Below are 19034 nucleotides of genomic sequence, written 5' to 3'. Positions count from 1 at the left end.
GCATTCCTTTGCTCGATATGTTTTTTTTTTAAATGAATCAAATAGTCACAAATGATGGTTCTAGTGAGCACATTGGATCATAAAGGTGTGTCGCTTAGCCTTACACAAAGGCCAACGATCCTGTCTCTGTTTTTTTCCATCACAATAAATGTTATCTTTCCCAAAAGTTGTTTCGTCCTTCACTTTCTTCCGAATCATAACAAAATAAATAAATAAGCTATGTCATATGAAGTTGGCCTACTGTATCATAATAGAAGTTCAGCATTTTGAAAGGTTCTCCATAAATAACCACTAATTACACTTCAAATGTACACATCATACACATTGTGACAATCGACATTCCATAAATAAAGTAAGGTTTAAATTGTATTACACCATCTTAACTTCTAACTAAAATATGAATAATGCTGGTGATGGTCCTGCAATTCTAAAAAAAAACGTAAATTCAGTATTGCTCCAACGATTTTCAAAAGAAGACATGCTAAGGAAATTGAGCGCTTTGACAGAGAGGAGCCAGTGCATTCAGTCAGCAACATGAGGACTGGGAGCCAAGGAACGCATCACAAAAACAGAGTGCAGCAAGCCACACAGTTCCAATCAGACAACACAGAACATTACCCAAAATTCTCTCTACAAATACATGCATCTGATACCATAACAACGCTTGACTAACACTTAGGAAGGGAGAGTGTGGGACGCATCCGTAGCAACACCATAATTACAAAGAGAGCCAGGGCTGACTAAGTTTAGAAGAACCCGTAAGCAACCCCCCCTCCTCCTCTCTACCCTCTTCACATGCTCCCACACTGATATTTAACAAAACATTAATCTTCTTGCCAGTGGCTCCAAAGAATACTGGTGATGTAGCTTCGGCGCAAAGGCTGGGGTAATAGTAATTCCATTGTTCTGCCCTTTTATTTATGCCTTGGCTCTACCAGGCAGATGAGGTAAGTCTCTTTTTTCATGTTATTATTCAGATGTGGTGATACATAAAGCCAGATTACACAAATGTCTCTCTGTTTCACAACGCAGCCACCTCACACCTCCCTCGCCAACGCTTAATGCGACCCCCCCCCCCACCTTCCCCCATCCCTCCGCTGGCTTTCAATAGCACATTTCCCCTTTCTCCCCCTCTTTTCTAAATCACCCTCAACATTTGCATGTGAATTGCTTGTATATCTTCTTTTATATGATGCACCGACAACACTGGCTTTCGAAAAAGAGAGAGGAGGGGAACTGCCACAGCTACCCCCACCTCCTCACATCATCTCCAACACACACATACATCACCAACTCCAACCAAAAAAACAAGATGTTACTCTAACTCCCCTCCCAGGATTGGCATAGCAGCAGTTTCATTAAAAAAGCTGGGGAACAGTGCAGGTTTTATGATATGGAGACAAGTTCTTTTGTGCTCTCCAGAGACAACCCCTCTGTGTGTCGATGTTACTGGGGCGATAATCCTGCTGGAATTTCTCCTAAGCACTTTTACTGACATTTTCAATTATCACCATGCCAGGGCCCAGTAAATGGCATTTAAAGGGCCCCGTCATCTCCTTGTTGAATCATATTTGTGAATCAGACAGGGTTAGTGTTGGACTCTGTTCTGTTAGCCCGAGGCTAGAAGGACAGTCTGGAAGCTCTGGTGAGCCAGTCTGAGATAAGATGAAGTCTGTGGGTGACCAGGCTCCCAGAGGGACCGGCCATCACATACTTGTACAGAAACTGAGGAGCAAACATCAATACGCACATACTGGCCGGCTCCTCCAACCATGCCTGCCATGTAATTTACAACTTCAGCATGTCCTGTCCCTTTTTCAAATACAGCACATGGTCCAGACTTAGAAAACCAAACAGTTAGGCTGACCTCCCTGGTGCACAGTGCACGGGGTCAGACTTGTTTTCTCTTCACCTCTGACGAGATCCATTTACACAGACTCCAAAAGCACTCCACATCTTTGGCTAGGGTTACATACTTCCATCCCTGTAATAATTCAGACATGTATTGCAAAGAGATTTCTTTCTCTACCCTCTCTCTCCCCCGCGTTCTGTTTCAGTGAGCTCTGCTTTGTTTCAAACATGGATCAACTTCAAAGCAGTGAAACGGACAGATTGATAGCTTAAGACAAAAGCTTTTTCATAAGAGATTGAGTTTCGGATCCGATCACTCAGACGCCTTTTTGCAACTTTAAGAAGATGTAATGGCACCAAATAAGTCCTTTTTAACCACAGAGACCTTTATTTTTTATTTTTTTTGAAACTTCTGCTTTATTAAACAGCAAACAGACTCAAGGTGCACAGCGCAGTATGAAACAGAGATACAACTCATAATGCTGCTACACTGTAGCCGGCATTGCATGTTTAGTCTACGATTACAGAGTATGTCTCTTCAATAAGTGAGGGCTCGTTTCAGTGTGTCAATCCTGTGTTGTGTAATTGTCTTTTAACATAAGAGCCACCAATTAACCAGGTCAAATTTCTTGTGTACCCACTGTACTCAGTCACATTGTGGTTGTGATAACATGACAAACAAACGACATGCTCAGTATCCTGCTGAACCACAGACAATCCAAGAACAGCTGTTTACATGCCTCCGTGCCCCCTCTCCTCTCCGCCAAGCTGACATCATTCCCAGCATCTCCTCCTTCCTGTCTCTCTTTTAGATGGGCTCTGTTATGACAAGTTTAATTGAGGGTTGTCAAGCCATAACATTTCTGTAAATATTAGACTTGCCAAGAGCGCCAATAAGAGGAAATGGCCTTACTGTATGTTCTTCTCTCAGAAGCACAATGTGTGCCTTTGTAGGTGGATTGCCCGGAGGCATTTTCATACCCCTCTTTTGTCTCAGTGAGCTGGTATAAAATCAAATCTAATTCACATTACAGAACTGTATCCACATAACACATCCTTTAAAGAGCTGGTATAGAGGAATTCACATTTAGACCAAAGTATTCAAATAAAATAAACTACAATAGATTAGAATATAAAAGATCTTGTCAAGTGGAAACATGTGGCACCACTTGAGCTTTTAACACCCAACAATATTTGTCAGCAGAATTTATGAATCACTATGTATTGTGTTTAACAATCTCAAACAAAGTGAAGGAAAAAAAGTCCCTGGTATGACTTAAATTGTTTCATCAAGATTAAATAATATATTTTCTACAGTGTAGTCATATGTAGTAGAATAGTAGCAAAGCTGACATAATCTCTTATGTCTGTGTATACAAAAGCCTCCTTATTAATCAAAGCGATGACAACCTTGGCTATGAATGTTCATGTGTTATTCTAATCCTTTTCACTGTGTTTAAGTAGCACCTGGTCCAATGCACACTGGGGGCTATTTTGTATTTCAGAGGACGGTGATGGTGAGGTATGTGGATGAAGAGAGGGAGACCAACAACCCTTTGAGTCATTAGTGAGGGCTTGCATGATTTACATGGGTGTACTTGTGTGAGGCGTCCATTGTGTTTTTAGCAAGTGTGTTCCAGTAAGTGACACAAAGTCTTACTCACCTGGGGGGAGGGAGGTGAGTCAGAGTGCATCATCGCTCACGGCTGGCCAGGCAGAGGCACTCAGCAGCACACTGCGTTAACACTGAGGGGGGATTTTTGTTGCAAAACGAAGGGCAACATTTGAGGAGTGTGTTGTTTCTGTGGTGTACTAATGAAGTTCTTTTTTCTTCTGATGAATGGAACTTGGTCCACAAGTTAGAGAAGCAAGCTAAAGTTAGATTAGGTTACATTCCTAAACTGTTTTAAGTCGATGTTCAAGCACAAATGCCAAAACTCTCTGGTTCCAGTTTCTCAAATTTGAGGATTTGTTGCAGTTTTGTCTTATGTTTTGGAGATATGGACTGTTAGTCAGACATAACAAGCAACTTCAAGATGTCATCTTGGAAATGAGAAATTGTGATGTTCATTGTTCACTATTTTTCCGAATAATCGAGAAATGACTCAACATTTTTGATAACAGAAATAACCATATTTTCAATGTCACACAAGCATACCAAATGTCATACAAACATCTACTTTATAATAAGCAGTAATCCCAACTGGTGATTAATACGCCTAAATCTAACACACACACACACACACACACACACACAAACAATGTCAAGTGATAGTAGAAAATGAAATTACCTGGAAGTCCATCTTCTCACTTTAGAGTTTTTTAACCCACTGTTTTCTGTTTTCTATCTATGTAAAACATAGATAGAACACACTTGTTTTGTTTTTAATATTTGCAAATCCAAACACATACCATGCTGTTTACACTACATCAATATTATGTGTTTTTGCAATATTGAAGAACAAATTTCGGCATTTTCAGTAAAAACATCCATCATAATTATAACTTTTTGTCCATTATTTACAGAACCAAAGTCCCACCACACTTCTAGCTCAACAACTTGCATAGTTTTGTAAAAAAACATAAACATAAAATATATTATACTGTTTTGGTATGTGTCTCTACTTAAGAGTGCAAGATTAATGAATTAAGCACATGAGAATGAGAACATATATTTTCCCTATTGAAGAAAACAAACAAAGCTTGTTTACTATTTGAAGTAACTTCATAATGTTCTATGTTTCAATAAAAAAAAAATCAGTTCAATTCATTTCCCTTCTCTCTCCCTCAGCAGTACGAGCTAACAGGAGCATCTAAAGAGCCCTCCTTAACGAGAGGCGGCTGGAGATCAGCACTCCTAGCCCAATAACTGAAGAAATATGAAAATCGACAGCGCCGTCAGGGCGGTCATGCCACATGTTTACGAGTGGCTGTCTTAACTGGCTGCCTTTGTGCTCCATAAGTCATACGCAGAGTGCTCATCATAGAGCAGGGATTTATGGGGCCTGAGTCTGCATATGACCCCCTCCCAGCAGCCTCCCTGCCATAGAGGAGGAATCATGATCTAGCCCCAGCCACTATAAGCTTCATAGACTTACTCAAAGCAAATTGCCTCTGGGGTCTGTTCCTCTTGTAAACACAGCCTCATGCTTATGTGTATCTAGCAACAGAGCCACACATTAACTTCCAATAATGATGAAGGAATATTCACAATAGTCAGTAGTCATGAAAACATATTTACATTTGTCATATTTTCCATACTCCACTGCTGGAGGGTTGTGGCTTTGAAAGATGCAAGTCTAGAATTCAAACATGTTTGACCTATATAGTATATTTAGGTTATTAGCTTGGCTCCGCCCTCCTAGGTCAATCTCCATTTTCCTTCAGTACACCGTCTGGGTTCGCGGTATATTCTTGTTTTTTTTTTTCCAGAAAAATCTTTGTTGGTCCAATCAGCAAACAGAGGGAGTGGCTGAAAACAATGACGTTGAGGTCGTGCGCTAGTTTAAGTTGTAGTTATTAGCGTGTGATTGGTCTAAAGAAGAAAAAAAAGGCAGAGATTTGTTTTCCTCTACCCCAGAATAAACGAGCGTCTTTAGCCAGTATGTGTGGCAATGCAAGACCAAGATGATGCTATAAATAAATATGCTATCAAACAATTGCACTTACATTTTGCACTTACATGTGGCTCTTTGTAGCTAACGTAATCATACTCAATTAGTGCTGTTTGGAGATTATACCTCATGATTGAATACACTCATTGGAAGTTGCTTTGAATAAAAGTGTCAGCTAAATGAAACGTAATATAATGTAAGACTAGCAGTAACTTAATACGGCTTTAGTACAGCTGTAGAAAGTGAAAACAAACAGGAAGGCTGATATCAGTGAGATACATTACAAACAAACTGGATAACAGGCTGCAGTCCTTCCTGTGAATCTCTTTTACGTGTAAATACAATTTAAATCCAGTCCAAACAATGAAAACTAGAGAGATAATTAAAGATTGTTAATACATTTATAAACTGGGTATAAATATTGTTATTAAAACATTTCTAATTTTGTTATCATATCAGAACCCAAGATACAGGTCAACAGATACGGTTTGTGGACCATTGTATATGTAAATAAACTTCCACACATGCAATTACATGTGCAACTTCTGTTTAACTGTCACAGTGTTAGTCTTTGTAACAAAATCTAAAACAATAATAAATCTGCCTCGCCTCGGTTGTATTCCCCTTGTGTTTTCCCAATCTGGCCCAGCATGCTGTGTTTGCATTTTTTCACTGAGAATGTGTGGCATTGACAGAGAGCTGGTCGAGAGAAGTGCTGAAGGCAAAGAGCCAGCAGGGACAACAGCTATTACAACAGGGAGGCTGAGGATGAACATTGTATACTGCTGGTCATGTTGCCTCGGGGCTGATTCCTGGGGCAGCATGACCTGGATCTGAAACAGCTATAACCAAAGCTTGGACTGCTCCCCCACAACAACACAGGAAAGACTGTCTGTGTTGTTTACTGGGGAGGAGTTTACTAATACTGTTGAGAAATGTAAAATCAAAGTACATGGCACAGCGTTTCCTACAGGTTGAGAATGTGGTTGTGGGTGGCGTGGGATGTTTATTTTGGCTGTCATAGATCATCAGTTGGTAAATTATTGAAAAATTTTAATAAATGTTTTGGTGATCCTTATAACGTTAAACAGGCTGTTTTGGAACAATAGTATACTGTAAATGTCCGTGTTGCATTTATTAAGCTCTCATCTGAACTTGATTTCTGTCATTCAAACAACTATGGATTATAGTTTAAAAGTTTAACAGCACACACAATAAAAATTTTGGGTTTTATTGGGGCTTAAGTGCATGAATAATGTTACAGTTAATGGGTACGGGCATGGAGAGAACGCTAACTGAAGGCTTGGTAAGCAACAATTAGCTCCGTTTGGCGATTAGCTCCAGTTAACTCCTAAAATGGATCAGCTTAAGCGGAAATCACTGCCGCGGAGAGGGTGAACAACCAGACTGTATGCGTTCAGGGAGCTTTCACAGCGGTATGGCCGCAGCGTTTTTACAGTTTATCATTACAGTAATCCCACAGGAAGCCACAACATCACAAGCAGTGTTCTACTACAGAGGATCTTTGCTACTGCTAACGTGCTTGTAACGTAAGCCTGGCTCTGAACCCGGCCTGAAGTGAATTGTTGACGCTGTCATGCACGCGGCAGGCAGGTTCACGATGGGGAGGGGCTGGAGCCCGCTAGTCTGGGTGCTATAAAAATACATTGTTGATTGGAAAAACATGTAAAATGGATTTTATCTACCTGGGCAAAATGGTATCAATCTACCTCGGTAGGGCGCCTAAGTATAACCTATAGGTGTGTTTGGGAAACACTGTGGCAGTTATTACTACAAAAAGCTGCCGATGTAGACAGAGCTTAATTTTTTTGTCCCAGGCTACAAACTGGACATATGCTGAGATAGAGGATGCTGGGAAATAAACTGGAACTTAGAACAGCTAGAGCCTTGTCCCGCCGCCACTGAGACGGACATCCATGCAAATCATAACAGAAATGAGAGCTCAGGCCACCCCACCACCCACCCAGACAGTCATATCAGCCTGCCTGCCAGCCAGTCAGCCTGCCGGCCTGACAGACAGCAAGCTACCCCACCCAAGGTTCCACCCCTGTGACAGACAGAGTGGGACAAATTGGGACAATCCACCCCTACATTACCACCCACTCTTCCTCTCCATTGCACGCCACAGCAGCCTCTGCTCAGGGGGCTAATTCCACGTTAAGATCACCATTTGTACTTATTATGCTGACATAATTAATCCCCTGTTGTGATCAGCGGGGGCATGAGGGCCTCTCCGCTCCATTGGCCTACCCCTGCCATGACACAACCGCTCCCCCCTCCCCTTCTCATTCAAATCTCCCCTCCCATGTCCATCTTGTCTGGTTGGAGGGGTCTTCTGTCTATCTCTATAATCTCCAGCGTATCTGTCTGTGTTATTGTTTGTCCTGTTGTGGATATATCCATTATAGTAGTGGACTGACAGGCAGACAAGTCTGCCAACAGTCACAGCACTTCATGTTTGCATGAAACTGGGGCAAAGTGCTTGCTTCAGGGCTCCAGACCTTAACGAACATTTGTTAGCACTCAAATCAAATCCTGATTCAAAACATATTTGAGTTAAGAACATTCATTTCTACTGCCTGGCAAATGGTTAAGAGTGGCCTTAAAGTGGAATAATGGTTTGATGTTAGAGTGTCAACGTTGGAGGACAGAAAGGCAATGGAGGGGAAGGGGAGAAGAGACAACGACAATGAGGGAGGTGGGGAGGGGTTCTCATCAAAAAACACCAGCTGGATTAATAAATCCAACCAGTGACTGTGTCCACATCTTAAAGTGTTGGGCAGATTAAAACAGACCCGTCTCAAGTTGAGAAACATATGTCAGCAAGGCTGAGCAAACACTGTCAGAATAATAACTGAGGAGATGAGTGCTGCTGTTGGCCCCAAACAGCCGCTCAGCGACAGGCGGGACTAGCACTGCTGCTTCCTAGAAATCAAAGACCCAATTGCTGAACTTTGATACCTCGCAGAAGGGTACCATGTATGTGTATTTGTGAGGTCAAAGCTCTAACAAAACACCCTCAGGATGGTTTTGTTTTGCTTTGAATAATGTGCATGAGAAAAGACAAATATACAATTCCGGGAAATTATTTCCATTTCCAATATCAAGCAAGCTAAATGTAAAAACAAATAACTCTCTGAATCCATTAGATTGTTTTACACTCAATACACCCCAGCATTTTTAAAAAAATTGTGGAAATCCAATAACAAGACACTACAAAATTAACATCCTGACCATTTTGTATTGAAGAATACCAAACTTGCCCAGAACACCTGCTAGCTCTGGGAAGCAAAGTCTTATTTAGGCCACAGAAGAGAGTGTACAGTAAACAGGTCTGCGTGTACCTCTGGAGGAATTCATTACAAATACTAAGAAGAAAAACATGAAAGAGAAAGTTTGGCTCGTTTTAAATTCTGTCACATTTGAAGGCAATTCTTAGTGCAGAAAATCAACTGTAACATATTCATGCATTGTAAAAGGACTATGTGTGTGCATGTGACTCTATATGTAGATAAGTTACACTTTAGATACATTTAATTTATGTCACAACAAAAAAATAAATAAATCACCAATCACTTTTCAGTCACTCTGCTGCTTGACACCTTCAATGTCAAATTCCCGGAACATTACTCACAACACGCATTACCCCCTCATTCCCTAACCCCCCCCCCCCACTCCTCCCCCCACTCCTCATCTTTACATAAAAGTTCAGGCTGCATATTAAAAGGAGCTAAAATATTCACACTGTCAAAGGTGGTCAAAGGCTTCTGCGTTCACACAGGAGCTGACAAAGAGGAGGCACCCAGCGCTTGGCCAAAAGAGAACTGTTGAAATAAATCAGCACATACAAAGACACAGAGTGATAATAGGGCTGGAGTTGGGCCAGATCCAGAAACACACTGTGCACCAGAACACGCAGACAGACACACAGAGCGCCTGGCTGGGAACAAAGTCTGCGCATAGATTAATATTTATTTTTGGAGCACACATTGTTCAGGACATACAGTATCAGAAGACGAAAAACATCATAACTCCCCCTGTGTGCAACCTTGCAATGAATCCCATGCCTGAATCAAACAAAAAACAAATAACAAAAAAGAAAAAAATCCACAGATGGTTTCACATGGGGGAGTGCAACAGAGGAACCGGGTATCACAGAAACATCCGTTAAAACCAAATGCAAGATTGAAGTGTATGTACACGTGTAAGAATTTTCTTAAAACAGATGTGATTTACATGTTCTGTTATTTAACTAAAATGAAGCATTTTGTGTCTGTAAGCTACATTTTGAAACATTTAAATTTCTGTTTATCTACATGAGTGAGCATGTATTACAATATGTCAAAGAAATACCAGACAGAGAAAAACATCAGAGACAAACAGAGTTATACATTCTACTTTCATTACGGCACTTTTCTGCTCTCGTTATTTAAGCTTAAGGGACCCTTTTTGTAGAAATGCAAATTCGACTAAGAGTAAAAACGTGCTTGCTGAAAAAACTACTCAAGTACTGTGTAACTGTTGAGTAACATCTGATTTTTTTTAACACCTTTAATCAGACAGACAAAAATAAAAAATAATCATAGTGTAAATTACAATAATTCAACCTAAAAGACAAACATTTGCCAAGCCACAGCAAAGAAAAAAAAAAAGAAAAAGAAAAAAAAAGGAAACTAACTGCTTCATGTTTCCTTAAGATAGTTGTTGAGTTTTTGAATGCTGAGTTTTGTTTTGGTAGACACAGAACACACCTCATAATGTAGCTGCTGTTTTGCACTTTAACTAAGGAAAACATGCTTTAAAATATGAGGTCAGGAGTGTTCCTCCTTGTCTGTGTCTGCATTGCCAATGGTTGATTCTGCCATTATTTGTTATGCTCCGACTGTAAAGCTAACCCGTCCCGCCACTGCGATTGAATATGGTCACGTGATGAGACTGCACCACTACGTTTGATTAGTGAAACACAGTCACGTGGTAGAGCCTTTTGTGGAAGTCTCTCTCTCCGTCAAAATGAAACATTAAAAATGAGGCCTACGCTGGGGGGATAAAAACAATGATGCGTCAAGTACCAAAGAGGTAAAAAGAAAAGTAATGTGCTCATTGTAGCCTAATGTAGCGGAGTAAGAGTACAGTTTCTTCTTCGCGAATTGACTCAAGTAAAAAGTGTAGTGATTTAAAACTACTCCAAGAAGGACAGTATGTGAGTAAATGTAACTCGTTACTACCCACCTCTGGTCCAGGGACTACTATTTAATCACAACAGGCCCTTATGAAGTACATCAAATAAATGTAAAACTTATTCTGAAATTACATTGGACCTTCAGCTTTATACCAGTGGCAGTTCATCTCACTGAGGTACTACCAAACTGGGGCTCCACGTTTACACAGCTTTTTATTTGCCCCTATATCAACATAGAGAGGAAACAGAGGCCTCCCTGAACTAATTTCACTCATGAACACTCAGTCATTTGTTGAGCACCACACAGCAGGCCTTGCTGTCTAAGGCCCAAGGATTAAGGCTCAATATTTGTAAACCTCAGTTGGCTTTAGTGCGGAAATGGAGAGAGGAGAGAAATGGGGAAGCCTTGGCACAGCAAAGTGTGAAAAACTATCAAATTGTCTGCCATGACAGAAACGGTTACACACTGGCTTCTGGCTGACACAGAAACAATACAGTGGTAAACCGATGAAACACTATGGCCTTGTTTGCATGAATGTGGGTAGATGCACATTTATAGGTTTATGGGTGCACTAATAAGAAAATATACACACTTAATAAATGTATGTGCCCCTAATTAAACAACAAACCGTTTCCCAGTTAAAGACACTTCACTACACGGTGGTTACTTCATCACTTTGATATTTGTCTTGTTTTTTTGTAATAATCAGAATAATTTGCTCCACCATTGAAGCCCTTTACATGAAGGCCAAACCCCCTAACTTCTGCCATAGTCTTTAAACTCCTCCTCAGTGGAATATTCTCCCACATCGCACATTATCTGCCTCACAACGGGCCCATAAAGTACTAAAAATCCCAGGGCCTTTTTTCCAGCTGTGACACAAAACCCAGACCTACTTAAGTCCTCTACTTTGACCTTTGTTTGAAAAGTCCCTTTCAGCCTGAGGCCTCGGCAGTAAATTCATAGAGCTATGAAATTAATGTGCCAGAGAGCCCATCTAGTCTTTCATTAATCACAACCAGAGAAAAGAAAAGACAGGTCACCCAGTCATGTTTTATTTTCCTTTTTCTTTTGTAATAGGGCAGTTGTGTAATGACTGCCCTTGATATTAACTGTGTTCCGCCTATCAACATCCTCTCTGTTGTGAAATGGAGAAGGTATTGCAGGGGTGCTTGGCATCCGCACAGTCTAAGCTAGGGCTTCTCAACATTTGTTGACTTTGTGGAGATTTGGACAGCCAGCATGTGATTGAGGGAAGCGTAGGAAAAGTCCATACATAAAACAAAATATCTGTTCCATAGCACTTCCACATTAAACTGACGAGTAGTCCTCCACAATTGCTTACTTTAGCTAACAGAACTAGCATTGATGACAAAAGGTATTTTCTGTGACACTTGCGTGGTGCCGCAAGTTGCTATTCAACCATTAACTTTCTCCAAGTTGTCATTTCTAACCTGTTTGAGTAGTACGTTGAAAAGAATATACTTTTAAGGCCTTTTATAAAGGCATCCTATACTATGATGTTTCTTATCTTACCTGACTTGGGTAGAAATTAAAGTCAACTTTCATCTGAGCAAAAGTATTTGATATTTACTGACTTAAGTAGCAAAAGTAATTTTCTCATGTTGAATGTATTTAAATATTAAAAGTAAAAGATGTATTGTTGCTTCCTTATAGTAAATGTATAATCTTCAGGCTTTCCACCTTTTTATTTTTATTTGTTGGTATCCAGAACATTACAGAAACACATTAACCATTAAAGTCACCTTAATTCCTTCCCAGCACCCCTACCCTCTCAAAGGTAAGACAACCAATACTCAATTCAAGATTGTATTAAAAAATTAGATGGGAGACCAGCAATAGAACCTACATCAGAAAGATCATAATACATCTGGCCAACATCCAGGTTATTAAGCATCACATTTCTCATACCGATCATAAAAAACAAACAAACAAAACACTTGCCTGTCTTTTGATAACTTGTGAATAATCTTCAATAAAAGGTATGTCTAGTACCACAAACAGAACTATATACATTATAGAACTGGGGGGCTTGTGGTCCCCAAGGCCCCATGTTTCGCAGACGCTGTATGTATAGCTGTCCACTGCTCCTAATACTTACTTAAATGCAGTAAAAGAATTTCACTACATTGTACTGTGTATGTGACGATTAAGAATAAAGTTTGAAGTTTTGGAACGTGTGTACTTGAATTGAATACATAAAGTATACATTATATAAACTCTACTCTTCAGGGAACAATATATAAGGTCCACTTAAATCATAAGCTGGCATAATCTTCTTGGCAAGTTTGAGATAATATGTCAATCTCTCCATTTTGTATATGTCATAAACCATGTGTATCTAGCCATTGATTAAAAGGAGCTTGTTGCCTCATCCATTTACTGGTTATGGCCTTTCTGACTGCAGCTAGTATGGCTTTCCAGTTTCTTAACCACCAAATTTAACTTTATCTCCACCCCATTCAACACAGGACACACACTTCCATTATTATGCTTCCTCCTCTTTTCTTTAGTGTTGGCTATGGATACTGGAATGAAGTGTGCATTAAGTTTCAATCTAGGAAAAATGCTTTACTAAACCTACTTTTTTGCAGTCTAACACATTTCTCCTGATTTTTTTGAGTATTGAGGCTGCTTAGGGGAAAATGTATGTATGAGTAAAATTATTCATTTTATTTAACATATGTAATGGAGTAAAATATAACAAAGTAAAGTTCAGTACAGTAACAAAGTATTTGTACTTCATAACACACAATACTGCTTTTTTTCTATGACGTCACATTATATAAAGAAGAAGGTTGATTTACAAGAAGACGCCAATGGAAATGTTCAACTGAGAGAGAGAGGACGACGAGATTCAGGAACTTCTGTTGGTAAGGGCTGACACTGAAATCATCAAATTCATGAAATTGCAAGAGACTTGGTTATTTATGACGAAATTACAAACCAATAGGTTATGTGACTGTGTACTTTTTACATCATGTCCTACCTCCTGCACACTCTACCCGGGCGCCACCACTCGCCTGAACTAAATTAGTATTTTGATTGAGAACTCTCTAGAGCCTCTGGCTCAAGCGATTCGCCAATCCATCATGGTGTCACCAAATATGTATTTGTATTACACAGCAACACCTTTCACTATTAGCAGACAATGTTTTGGTAATTTTAGAAAACCACTCAGTCTCTTCCCCACCTTATATCATTATGCGAGGAGCATGGAAGCTTATCAAAGACTTATAACGTCTGCACTACTTCATGTAAATTGCGCTGCTTGCAATTCAATCATCCAATTGTTAAGCAGTTTAAATATTCAGTCAGTGAGGTTTTCCTCAATGCTCTTGGTCAGTTCTGGAATAATACTGCTTCCAAAATATCTGCCGTGATTAACGATACTGTACCTGTTTCTGTCAGTGTTTTGATTCTGAATGATCTGTCAGCCCTTCAGCTCTCAAAAATGTGCTGTTTTTGCTGGATTTACAGCGGCCAAGAGAATGAATGCAACCTGTTGGAAACCACGTCATGATTCGTCTATTCGTACATGGACCCTTTCCTTTTTGGAAATCATATATATGAAGCTCTCCACAGCTCGCATAAATGGAGTGCCAGGAAAGACTTTGGACACTTGGCTCAACATTGCTGAATCCTTGAAATCCATGCTGTAGACTTGGGCTATAGCCTTCTTGCTTCTATGTGTGCATGTTTTTGGTCAATTTTGTTTTATACCGGACTACCTGTCAATGCCTCGTATGTTTGTGTGTTTTTCTGTGTCTGTTTCTGTGTGTTGTGTTTGTGAGCTGCAGACATTGTTCTTGCAGTTGCAATTCTGTTGTGTCTCCCTCTTTCCCATTTTTCCTCTCTTCGTTTTGAAGTGAAAACATTCAAGTGCAAGCAAGGATTGTGGAAAAGGTGCACTGTGCCTTCTTCCGTATGTGTAGTGTACTTTTCTGTATATGGTCATTTAGACCAATGTTTTGCACTTTGCTTATTTGTTCAAATAAAAAATGTAATTGCAAAAAAAAGGCTTTCGGTCTAAGTCTTTTTAATGATATACTATACTATGACTTTTTTATGACTTCTTTACGCCATAGTATACTATGACTTTTTACGGCATAGTATTCTATGACTTTTTTAATGACATATTATACTATGACGTTTTCATGGCGTAGTATACTATGACTTTGTATGACGGATGCTTAAATTGTAATGCATGCAGTTTTTTGTTGCATTTAAGGACCACACAAAATGTATCTAAAGGCTGCCAGCCACATCTTGAGAACTTTGATGTAAACACTTAACTAAGCTAACCTTCAACACCTATACAATGGGCACACACACACACACACACACACACACACACACACCAACAGAGTCCACCTGTCCTCAACAGTCAAATGTGCTACTGCAGCAGCCTTTGATAAATGATCTGAAACTAGGCTGATATGAAACAAAGTGGGACTTTGCACTTTGTATCGGTGGTGAAGGTGATGTGAAGTATATACTGCAGCGTGATTGTACAGGCAGTGAACCCTAGCACTGTCAATGAGGCGTAGTGTCTGGTTGTGGGTATTAAACATCAGTAGTGTGGCTGGCCACTCTATGGGACGCTCAACACAGTGCTTAATTACACACGTTGTGAGCGGCAAGCGCTCAGAGCAGGAAATGACAGGCGAGCGGAGCTCACTTCAAACGCAGAGGCGTAAAAGAGCATTCAATAAAAACAGACCTAAACTCTAAGCGGGTCCTAATGGCATGTGGGTAATGGTTTAGAGGGAAAGGGGGCTGCACAAAGGACTGCAGCCATGAAATTGGGCTTCACTTTGACACAATAAAAAAATGATAGAGATGAAATATCACTTTTTTCAAAGAAAGAAAAAAAAAACAAAGATGATCCCATGGTGACAACAAAGAAAATATATTTTCCTACATGCAAGAAATTAACAAAAAAATGCAGTAAAATTGGTCCATGGCTGACAACATTACGACGGATTAAAACAGATAATTTAGAGCAGTTGCTGGAGGCTTTAGAGTGTTACTGGCATCATAGAAAATCACTTGTGTCACCATTTTAAACACATTCATTTACTTACACTGAAGTTCAGAATATCTTTAGGGTGACTGATTCAGTTTTCATTTCTACTATGACCTACAAAGGACAATAACACTGAGAAATTGTTTAAAAAAGCTGAATCGTTTAGAGACAACACAAAGAGATCTTAAACTATTTTACGCCCCAAGAAAAGAGAGGACTGCTATCCTAATATTAAGCCTGTTATGTCATAGCTTCTTTTAAAATGGTTCTACTCTGATGGAGGCACTCCAAATTAATATTTTATTCTCAACATTTCTGACCATAGGATGAAGTAACTGAGGTGTAATAAATGTTTTTATGAGAGAATGATGTGGGCGTCGTGGAGGATCTGAGAAACCCTTGACTTGGTGGATGCTACCACACTGGTCCGAGGGATTTTTATAAGTGGCACATTTAGTCTTGGTGACCCACACCTCAGCACACACAAAAACATCCACACCTCGCCAAACATAGCACACATAAACAAAGTCTCTTTTTCTGTGACACACACACACTGAGCTCTATCTCCAACTGCCTTCCTAAACACAATGGCCCTGCTGCGCTGACAACTCAACTGGAAGAGAGCTTAACCTTTGACCCCTGAGGCCAACTCATTAACACTAAGACTCCTCCACAAGATGCAAATGACCAACTTTTTGCATAATATGACCCAAAAACTGTATGCATGATTGATAAGATGCTTTAACTTTATATTTTGAATTGTGTGAAGTTTTTGTTTTACACTGACCACAACAAGAATCTCATGTTTTTGGTTACGCTGAACATTGTTACAGATGCTCTAAATATAAAGTGTGTTTTAATAGTTAAAGCTTTTGCTTGTAACTGTTAGAGATAACAGGATTGAAACAGTTTGAAACGCAACAGTTGATACAAAGCCTTTACCACAATTAACTTCAACCAGAATGTATAAAATTAAATTCTATGTAACACACAATTTTCCTCCCCAAATTGTTGTGTGACGGGAGATGTACAGAACAGCAAATAGTAAGTGAAGTCAAAAAAACTTGTAGGGAGTAGTTGGAGGTGTATTACTATGTTAAATTGTATCTTGGCTCATTACGTAAATATTGTCTTGTGCTGTACTGCCGAGTATCCAAAAATAAAACACAAGACACAGCAGCAGGTCTATCTTAGCATTTCTAATTAGGAGCAGAGTAGTTACAGAACCTCATAATTTAAAGTGCCTTTAGTGTGCAGATAACGTAAGGTCAATGTCGAGAGTGAGGAGGCAGGCAGGCTTGAGCTGCATGTAATTTGACAGAAGTGTAGGAGGCAGGTGTGTAGCCATTGTTCACTTTGATGGGATTATTTGCACCTCTCAATGCAGAAAAAACAGGTATCCTCAGAAGGCAGTCATCTAAATTTACAACGGCTGGATTTGGGTTTTCCTCTCTTTCTTGCTCTATCCAGGTTCTGTAATTACAGCTGCTCTGTAATTAGGGGCACAGCCTTCAGGACCAGGGTGACTACTGTCTACTTTAAAAGGGTTTGTCAAAGTACACTGGGGGATGGGGAAAAAATACAGCATTCCTGTTTCACTCTTTTTTTTGTTTTACTCAATCGGAGGGCTAAACAGCCTTAGTGAATAAATTGTCGTTCACAAACAAACCCAACACACAATGTTGTATTAAACATTGTTATTGTGGGGTCAAAAACTGTTTAGGTTAATTTACAGTTTTGAGATAGTATGCCTTTATAACACTTTTAAACCCTTTCTATCAAATTGTAGTTCACTGTTTAAATAACACCTGGCTAGTTTTTTTTTAAATATTATTCAAGCAATAGGTGTACAGGTAGCTGCTCAGGAGTGTGTTGCAACACCCAGTAACTTTGACTGATGGACTTTATGAAGGAAGGTATTATTAGCTGTATACTTGACTGTGCATTGTGCACTAAAGAGGTACTGTAGTAGGATTAGTGAAATATTTCCGGAGTTATGTCTGAATGAACTCTGAGTGTGCGTTTGTGTGCTCCAGGCATGGATTGGCCATCGGGAGTACTGGGAGTATTCCGGGCGGGCCCAGGTATTTTTTTCGGCCCATAAAGAGAAGAGAGATCATATCATTGGCCCACTTGTGTGTCTTTCATATGAACACTGGCCATTCACATCCTTGGAATATGACTGACCGGCCCACAGAGAAGAGAGAGATCACATGATTAGCCAACTGGTTTTTCTTTCATCTGAACACTGGCCATTTACAACCCACTATGGGCCACTTCCATCCTTCAGTAGACACTAAGCAGATTTAAGTCCCACCCATATTGGCAGCAAAAATAGCCCTACAAAGTGCTAAAAACCACAAGATTTAGGTTTCAGCACCCTTTGTGTACCAAAGAGGACAAGCTAGCTGTTAGTAAGCTAGCGTAAGCTATGCTGGTTATGTATTAGCAAGCTAACCTAACTAACACTGCTAACATAAGCTGCATACTGTGTACACAATGCTGCTTTAGTTTAACTTACAGACGTGTTGCTTGTTTACTATACAAGACATGGTAATGCAGCCATGCTCCACCCTCAACCTTTAGCCATCTAACCATCAGGAGCCAGGCAGCCTTTTTGACTCAGTGAGTACATTAACATACTCTGTTACTCAGCTAAGTGAGAGTATTAAAGGCTGGTATGCAGGGTTCAAAATTAACTTTTTATTCACCATCCAAATAGCTAGTGAATGTTAAAATTGTACTTTTGTTTTGGCTGGTGAGTCAAGCAAATCTACCACTGTTGAACCCTGCAGGTGTATAGATGTGTTGAAGGGGAGTGCAAGGATGGTTGGTGTCCGGCCAATGTTGATGGGCTGGTCTGGGTCTGACTTTTTACCCCAATCCAGCCTTGGTGTGCTCTGTGCATGTGTACTGTATGTTAGCATGATAAATAAGGCTAGAGCTAAGGACTACCTTACATTGTTCTGCCCACTTGTGGAGCCCTGTCTGTCTGAATGTTCCAGCCCTTCAAGCAGGCACTCATCCCTTTACAACAAAGGACCGCATTAATAGTATGTTCTCAACCCCTCATCAACCAATATGTAGCATGTCACAATTACACAAAGATAGGTTTAGAGAAACATACTGAACGTTTCATAATGTAATGTTATTTGATGAGCACATTGAGAATCATCTATGCTTGTACAATGTGTTGTCTGACAATGTCTAAAGGCACCAGTGTTTATTACTGCTCTATCTGCTCCCAACTCCTTCTCAGTTTATTTCCAGGTATTTATTCTTTTGTGTATTTTTTAGTGTTTTTGTAGTCTTGACATG

This window comes from Etheostoma cragini, chromosome 1 (genome assembly GCF_013103735.1).
Source record: "Etheostoma cragini isolate CJK2018 chromosome 1, CSU_Ecrag_1.0, whole genome shotgun sequence".
Lineage (NCBI taxonomy): Eukaryota > Metazoa > Chordata > Actinopteri > Perciformes > Percidae > Etheostoma > Etheostoma cragini.
This window is presented reverse-complemented; position numbering follows the sequence as displayed.